Source organism: Drosophila miranda, assembly GCF_003369915.1.
Source record: "Drosophila miranda strain MSH22 chromosome Y unlocalized genomic scaffold, D.miranda_PacBio2.1 Contig_Y1_pilon, whole genome shotgun sequence".
Lineage (NCBI taxonomy): Eukaryota > Metazoa > Arthropoda > Insecta > Diptera > Drosophilidae > Drosophila > Drosophila miranda.
The window spans coordinates 9,527,019-9,535,959 of NW_022881603.1; the positions used below are offsets into that span (position 1 = coordinate 9,527,019).

Genomic DNA, 8,941 nt, shown 5'->3' on the forward strand with positions numbered 1-8,941 from the left:
CACGAAACTTTTTGGCCAAAAGGGATCCGATCCCTCTTTCCCGAGAGAAAGGGCTGGGGTGTGGCGAGCGTGTGGCAACTATTTATCGCTGATGCTGGACAAATGTTCTACACTCGGTCGACTGGCAGGAATTTATTGACACACTCAATCGAACGCTTTGATCGTAATCCCTTTTCCAACAATTCCCACCCAGAACCCCACCGACTCTTCACTCTTTACTCTCCACACTCCCCCAAAGTTTAGTCAAGTTTTTCCTGTTCCATTCATCTGTTTGTTTCCTCCTCTATCTCCATCTCCTCATTGAATTTCTCCTTCTCCAGCTGCTTTTCTTTTTCCAACTCGCGCTTCATCTGCCTCTGCAGCCTATCCTTCTTCTCCTCAGCCGCTTTTTTTGCTGCAGCCGCCTTCGGATCGTACTTGTAATCGTTTCGCATTTGTTCCTTGGGAAACTGTCGAGCCGGATCCAAATGCAGACCCCACATCACGTAAATCATGACCAGCAGCGAGAGTTATATGTAAACTGAAATTAGGGGAGAACAACAACAACAAAAGTAGCACTGCATCGATCTGCGGTCCAACCTACCATCCACTCCAACATTGAGGGCAAAGAACAATTGGTTGTCTGTCAGCCAAAAGAAATCTGCATGGGCGTACGTGAAGTGGAGGCGGAACAGGAGCAGGGCGGCCGTCTCGCAGAGCCAGTAGAAGACCGATATACTCTACCGCTTCACGATACGCATCATGGTGATAATATTGAACATGATATTGAAGCCGTACAGCACCATCCACTTGACGGGGTAGTCTGGAAATTGATACTGCATAAGTTTATCATCTGAATTGCCGTATATGCTCACCGTGTAAGGTCCTGATTAGCTCCACTCCCCAGAAATTAAACAGAAAGAAGGAATACATCACATTGATGCAGCCAATGGTCAGACCCCAGTCGGCCCCATTCAGCACGCACTGGCACATCAGAAACTGTAAGTAAATTTCATCCATCTTGGGCAACGGTCGCCTCGACAGCTCGGAAATGACTGAACGGAGAGAAGGCACGCGCACTTGACCACCAGTTCCATGGAACTCTGTTATCGGTTGCTGAGATCCCCCCTTGGGGTCATAAATCACATATACCCAAGCATATGTATCCAGATTGGAGTACTCGTAGTTTGTTTTCGCTCTAAAATTTAGTAAATCAAAAATTAAAACGGAAAAACATATGAGAAAGAAAGAAAGAGTTCAGCCTTTCTCTCTCTTTTGCTTGCATTACCCATAAACTGATGAAAACTGGTATTAGTGTGTACATATCCATGTGCATAAGCATGTGCCTGTTCTTCCACCCCCCTCTCTCGCACGCACTCTTTGTCGTGTCGTTTAATATTAGCGGCGTCTGCCGGAGGAGAGCCATACTGACTTAGTATCGGGTATAACTGTAGAGTTGCGGTGTCCGCAGCAACTCACAACGTTCCCCCTCGTTTTTTTTTTTTTTTGGTGTGTGACTACAGGAAAGCTTCATGCCGACTCAGCCGAAGCCGAAGTGAGGGACTCTAACCACTCTAAAACCAACCACACCTATCCCGGATCCCGGCGGTACTGTCGCGAGATATTACTTCGCCGGGGGGAGATGCCCGTAGGGCTCTTCTCTTAATAATCTCCTTTATCCTTTATCTCCTTGCATTGCGTGCTCTTTCTTCGCGACGCAGTTTGGTAGCCATAGTTACGGCCATGAATCTAATCGCGGCCCAGTTTCCTTCCGACTCCAGCAGGCATTCTGCCAGGTTTGTCACCGCTGGCATTCTTCCAAGCTTGTTGCTTAGATCCTCTCGATCTTGCCGAAATCTTGGACATTCGAAGAAGCAGTGCTCTGCGTCTTCGATGACCCCTGCGCAGACCACGCAGAAGGGGTCGTCCTCGTGCTTAAACCTATGCAGGTAGGCTTTAAAGCAACCGTGTCCTGTCAGCAGTTGTGTCAGGTGATACTCCACTTGTCCATGGCTACGGTTCAGCCAACTCTTCAGGTCTGGGATTAGCCTATGGGTCCATCGCCCTTTGATGCTGTTATCCCACGAATCTTGCCATTGCAGGATTGTGCGCTGCCTTAAGGCACCTCTGGTGTCCTGGTCCGTAGTCCCCAGGGTTCGCTGTGCCCTGATTCCTGCGGCTTCTCTTGCCAGCAGATGGATGGGAATCATTCCTGCTACCACTAGTGCGGCGTCTTGGGATACCGTTCTGAATGCGCAACACACCCTCAGGGCAGACAGCCTCTGGACTGCGTTGCATTCTCGGGCATATGTTTTATGCTTCATTGCATCAACCCATATTGGTGCAGCGTACATTAGCGTTGAGCCAACTACGCTCGCTAGTAGCTTTCGCCTTGGCTGTTTCGGGCCTCCGGTGTTGGCCATGATGCGGGATAGGGCCACTGCCGTCTTTCCTGCTTTGCTGCTTGCATACGCCATGTGATGCTTGAAGCTGAGTCTGTGGTCAATCATGACCCCCAGGTACTTCAGGCTTGGACTGGAGCTAATAGTGCAGTCTCCTACTCGGATCGTGGCCGTCTCCACTACTTTCCTGCTGCTTATGAGCACCGCCTCCGTTTTGTGGGTGGCTAATGAGAGATCCCTCCCTGATAGCCATGTTCTGGCTCTCTCTACCGCGTCGTTGCAGATTTCTTCCGCCGCTTCTTTCTGTTTTGCCACTACGACTATTGCTATGTCGTCGGCAGCGTTCCAGCAGTACGTTGGCCTGCGGTTGTTCAGGCATCTTCTTTTCCTTAGCATGGAGGCATCACATGCTTCCAGCGTATGTATAGCTAGTTGGCTTGCTCTCTCTTCAGCCGTACCGTTGGTCTCGTAGTCCTCAAACATGGTTTCGGTCTTATAACCGATCTGCTTGCCAATGAACGGGTTAGGTGCGCCCGCTTCCTGGATTTCACATATGAGGGCTTGGTGGTCACTCCCGGTGTATAAGCCACTAACTTCCCACGTTGTCCTGCGGCTGAGGCTGCTGCTCACGAACGTAAGGTCTATTATAGACCCCGTTCCAGCTCTGCCAAACGTCTGCTGTGTGCCTGTGTTCAGCAGTACGGCATCCAACGTCGCAAAGCATTCCAAGAGCGCCTGTCCCCTTGGGTTCGTTCTCGGGCATCCCCACTCCGTCGCCCAAGCGTTGAAATCGCCGGCTATGAGCGTAGGGTGTTTCTCCCGCGCATCTTCAGCAATCCTTTCCAGTGCCTGCGTCGCCTGCTGTAGGCTGAGGCTCGGGGGCAGGTAGCAGCTATATATGTGCACTCCATTTATCCGGGCTCTGGCGAATCCGTCTCCGACGTATGTTTGCAGTAGTTGCTGTGTGGGACTCGCACAGCTCCATATCGCTGCCTTCTTGCTCGAGTCAGCAATATACTCTCCCGAGTTACGATTCCGGTATTGCTCGCTTATGACTGCTACATCAATACGGTGCTCCCTTATGGTCTGGTCCAGCAGCTGCTGTGCCATCTCGCAGTGGTTGAGGTTTAGTTGGATGATTTTCATCTATCCTTCATTTGCTGCATCGCCTTTTCATACTGCGGGCACCTCGAACTCGTCGTTTGGTGCTTCGGGTCCTTCACCCGGTGGCGCTTGCAAAGAATGCAACTTGGTTCGTCTTTGCAATCTTTGGCCTGGTGGTCGGCTCCTGCGCAATTGTAGCAGCACTTCGTGAAGTCTTGGCTGGTCTTACAATTAGGCGCGATGTGGCCAAACTCCATGCACTTGTAGCATCTTCGGGGAGTTGACTTGGGTCGTATTCTGCAATACCCCCACCCCAGGCGAATTCTTCCTTTCTCCAGGAGGGGCCGGTGGAACTTTCAGAGTCAGGGTCTGCGTGCTCCTATATGCTGGTCTGATGGAGATGGCTGCGGCCTCGCAGATTTCCACCCCTGCCTGCGCTTTGAGTTCCGCTAGGACTTCCTCTTGGGTGGACACTTCGTCTATGTCCCTTACCTCCAAGATGACAGTTTCGGTAAGACTCCTTACTTCAACCGTGCTTCCTAGCGCTTCTTTGACTGCTGCCTGCATCTCGTGGGTTCTCGGGTCCGCCGATTTTTCCAGCATCAGCAACAGCTCTCCTTTTGCTGTGCGTCGCACCCCCTGCACCGATTGCCCTAACTTTTTAAGACTTGGCTCTGTCTTGACCTTCCTTAGAATGTCTGCATATGAGACAGTGCTGGTGGCGGCGATGACTATTGCATCGCTGCGTGGCGGTCTTGGTCGTTGCTGCTGCTTTGGCTTTGGCCTTTGCCTAGCTACAACCTTCACCCATCCCACCTCTCGATCCTTTGGGGCGTCCTCCGGTCCCTTGCGAGCTACGGCGTCCCTCATTTGGCCTTCCTGCGGCTTCTTCTCCGTTTTTTTTTACTTTTTGGGTCCATGTTTTGGCTTCTTCGGCCTTGGGGACGGGGACGGGTGGATGGTGTTCCTGGGCTCTGGCCGTGCCCTCTTTCCCGCCCTCTCCGTCACTTCCGGCTGTGTAACCTTGGCTACAGACTGCTCCGCAGAGATCGCCTGCCAGCACGATTCCAACTCTCGCTGCAGATATTCGATCTCATCCACCAGATCCCTCATTGGGTTCGTGATGGACCTCTTTGGGAGCACCATCAGCTTCCTCAACTCTCTGGCCTTTTGGCCCAAGCTCGCCAAATGCGCCATTGCCCTCTCCTTCGGGTCTGCTTGCTCCTCTTAAGGGCGCTGCAGCGTTGGAGGAGAGGATCTTGCGCGCTCCTCCACTGCTACCGCCGGCTGGTTTGGCGATCGCGCCAGAGCATTTTTCCGGCGAAAGGGATTCTCCTCATCCCAGGCGAATGAGCTTGTCAGCGGAGTGCTGCAAGCCGCAGCTTGTTCCGCTGATCGCTCATCTCCGATCTGGCCGTTGATCTGGCAACTCCGGTTGCTGTGGCCGCGCCCTCTTTTGGCTAAGTCGTTTTCCAGCACTTAGCTCCGTGCCTCCAGTCAGCTGTTCTTCCGTCGTTATCCAACACCACTTGCGGTGTGCTTGGCCAATTTTGCCCAAAAACAAAAAGAAGGCAGCAACCAACAAATGGCGCAAAGAATCACAGCGAAGAAGAATAGGAAAACAGGCACTTACCTGCTGTTCCTTCCCCCCCCTTCGGCCTAGGGCTCGACGGCGTTCCACTGGGATTTCGGCCTGTACTATTGGCCAGGTGGCCGCTTCTCTGCTTGCGGACTTGCGTTCCGCGCAGGTAAGTAACACAGCACTACTATGGCTCGCGCTAACTCCTCTTTGCCTCTTTTCCAGGCTAACTTCCGACGGTTTCCACTGAATTATACGGAACGATTTAAAAACACGACCGCACTCACTAGAATACAAGTTAACGAGTGCCCCTCGCACATTGTTGTGTAACATAAACAACCGCAAATGTTAGCCAACAGTTGCACTCAAGATGCCAAATCAGCGAACTTCAGTTCAGCGCCCTGAATGTGACGGTCAACCGGCGGTAATCTGATATCTTGCACATGCCGCAAGATCAGCATTATCGCTTATGCCAAGTCGGCTTACCGACTGTAGCTTTGTAGCTCTAAGTACATATATTTTGTAGCTTTGCATTCTTTGGCAATTAAATACTTTTGATTCAGCTTATGCCCCAGCTTGCTGGTGGCTCCTAGTTTTAGTTCTGTTCTTATGACGAAAGCTAACGCTTGTTAATAAACCTTGCTCCGGCAACCAGCCGTAAACACTTTGAATTATTAATTCTATACCACTGTACCACAAGGCCAGTGATAAGAGAGACAGTTATCTCTCCAACATAATCATCATAAATGATTCTATACCACGGAACCCGCACGAGGACCACGCATCAAGCAGCTAAGGCTACTTGGACATACGGACAACTTAATTGGCGCCCAACGTTAATAAATCCACACCCAGGATAGAATTAAGAGTTTCTCTCACCAATTCGAAAATCATGTAAGTGGAATGTTTGATCAGCATAAGCAAAATACACACAAATATAAAACATAAAGCTGTTGAAAAATAAATAAAAATAAAATAAAAACGAGGGGGAACGTTGTGAGTTGCTGCGTACACCGCAACTCTACATTTATACCCGATACTTAGTCAGTATGGCTCTCCTCCGGCAGACGAAGCTAATATTAAGCGACACGACAAAGAGTGCGTGCGAGAGAGACAGAAAATCAGTCTGAGCGTGACGTCGGGCGCTGCTTAGCCAGTGCAAATTGATTTGTTCCATTTGGCTATAAAAATTATCTGATCTGATCCACATTCAGCAATCTGATAGATATGGTCGTTGCCTATGATTCTGCGTTTTTAGTTTTCTCGAATCTGCAATATTGTGGATGCAACAGATTTTCGTCCTTTGTGTGGGCGGAAGCGGGTGGGGCGAAATTTTGAGATATAAGTTTTATAGTGAGATCTAACAGGAGTGCGGATACCAAATTTGGTTACTCTAGCGTTAATAGTCTCTGAGATTTGTAAATATCCCCAGATTTTCGTCCTTTGCGGGGGCGGAAGGGGTTGTGGCGAAATTTTGAAACAAACTCGTCTCGGTCCGATATGTTAGGAGAGTGGATACCAAATTTGGTTGCTCTAGCTTTTATAGTCTCTGAGATCTAGGCGCTAATGTTTTACTCTAAGCAAAGCCACCTATGCTACGTGTGTGTTAGAGAGAGACAGTGCGAGAAAAAATGAAATTGTTTTCTTGATGCTGGCTATAATAATGATACGATCCAATTCAGATTCTGCAGTCTAAAAGATATGGCCATTCTCTACGATTCTGCGTTTTTGGTTTTCTCATATCTTTAAAATTTTGGATGCCACAGATTTTCGTCCTTTGTGAGGGCGGAAGTGGGCGGGGCGAAGTTTTGAAATATTTTTGTAGCAGCGACATATCACAGAATTCTGGATCCAAAACATCGTTGCTCTAGCTCTTATAGTCTTTGAGCACTAGGCGCTGAAGGGGACGGACGGACGGACAGACAGACAGACGGACAGACAGACAGACAGACAGACAGACAGACAGGGCTCAATCGACTCGGCTATTGATGCTGATCAAGAATATATATACTTTATGGGGTCGGAAACGATTCCTTCTGGACGTTACACACATCCACTTTTACCACAAATCTAATATACCCCAATACTCATTTTGAGTATCGGGTATAACGAGGGGGAACGTTGTGAGTTGCTGCGGAGACCGCAACTCTACATTTATACCCGATACTTAGTCAGTATGGCTCTCCTCCGGCAGACGCCGCGAATATTAAACGACACGACAAAGAGTGCGTGCGAGAGAGACAGAAAATCAGTCTGAGCGTGACGTCGGGCGCTGCGTAGCCACTGCAAATTGATTTCTTGCTTTTGGCTACAAAAAAGATCCGATCTGATCCAGATTCAGCACTCTGATAGATATGGTCATTATCTATGATTCTGCGTTTTTAGTTTTCTCGAATGTGCAATATTGTGGATGCAACAGATTTTCGTCTTTTGTGGGGGCGGAAAGGGGTAGGGCGAAATTCTGAGATATACGTTTTATAGTGAGACCTAACAGAAGTGCGGATATTAAATTTGGTTACTCTAGCCTTAATAGTCTCTGAGATTTGTGGATGCCCCAGATTTTCGTCCTTTGCGGGGGCGGAAGGGGGTGTGGCGAAATTTGGACACGAAGCGGTCAAGGTCCGATATCACAGGAGTGTGGATACCAAATTTGGTTGCTCTGGCTCTTATAGGTTCTGAGATACTTGAACTCATATTTTGCAATTGCCAAAACCGACCATGAAACCTGTGTGTTAGAGAGAGACAGAGCGAGAAAGAATGAAATTGTTTTCTTGATTCTGGCTATGATAATTATACGATCTGATGGAGATTTTACAATCTAGAACATATAGTCATCCTCTACGATTCTGCGTTTTTGGTTTTATCGTATCTTTAAAAATGTGGATTCCACAGATTTTCGTCCTTTGTGGGGGCGGAAGTGGGCGGGGCGAAGTTTTGAAATATTTTTGTAGCAGTGACATATCACAGAAGTCTGGATCCAAAACATCGTTGCTCTAGCTCTTATAGTCTTTGAGCACTAGGCGCTGAAGGGGACGGACGGACGGACAGACGGACAGACGGACAGACGGACAGACGGACAGACAGACAGACAGACAGACAGGGCTCAATCGACTCGGCTATTGATGCTGATCAAGAATATATATACTTTATGGGGTCGGAAACGATTCCTTCTGGACGTTACACACATCCACTTTTACCACAAATCTAATATACCCCAATACTCATTTTGAGTATCGGGTATAACGAGGGGAACGTTGTGAGTTGCTGCGGAGACCGCAACTCTACATTTATACCCGATACTTAGTCAGTATGGCTCTCCTCCGGCAGACGCCGCGAATATTAAACGACACGACAAAGAGTGCGTGCGAGAGAAACAGAAAATCAGTCTGAGCGTGAGTCGGGCGCTGCGTAGCCACTGCAAATTGATTTCATGCTTTTGGCTACAAAAATGATCCGATCTGATCCAGATTCAGCAATCTGATAGATATGGTCATTATCTATGATTCTGCGTTTTTAGTTTTCTCGAATGTGCAATATTGTGGATGCAACAGATTTTCGTTCTTTGTGGAGGCGGAAGGGGGTGGGGCGAAATTCTGAGATATACGTTTTATAGTGAGATCTAACAGAAGTGCGGATACCAAATTTGGTTACTCTAGCCTAAATAGTCTCTGAGATTTGTAGATGCCCCAGATTTTCGTCCTTTGCGGGGGCGGAAGGGGGTGTGGCGAAATTTGGACACGAAACGGTCAAGGTCCGATATCACAGGAGTGTGGATACCAAATTTGGTTGCTCTGGCTCTTATAGGTTCTGAGATCCTTGAACTCATATTTTGCAATTGCCAAAACCGACCATGAAACCTGTGTGTTAGAGAGAGACA

At 48.7% G+C, this 8,941-nt stretch overlaps 1 long non-coding RNA gene across 1 annotated transcript; it reads left to right on the forward strand.

Annotated features, from left to right (window-relative positions):
• The first annotated feature begins 4,540 nt into the window (after positions 1–4,540).
• LOC117191911 lies at positions 4,541–5,791 on the forward strand. Its single transcript, XR_004474110.1, has 2 exons — positions 4,541–5,233; positions 5,290–5,791. It is a non-coding gene; the product is annotated as an uncharacterized LOC117191911 (long non-coding RNA).
• Positions 5,792–8,941: the final 3,150 nt, after the last annotated feature.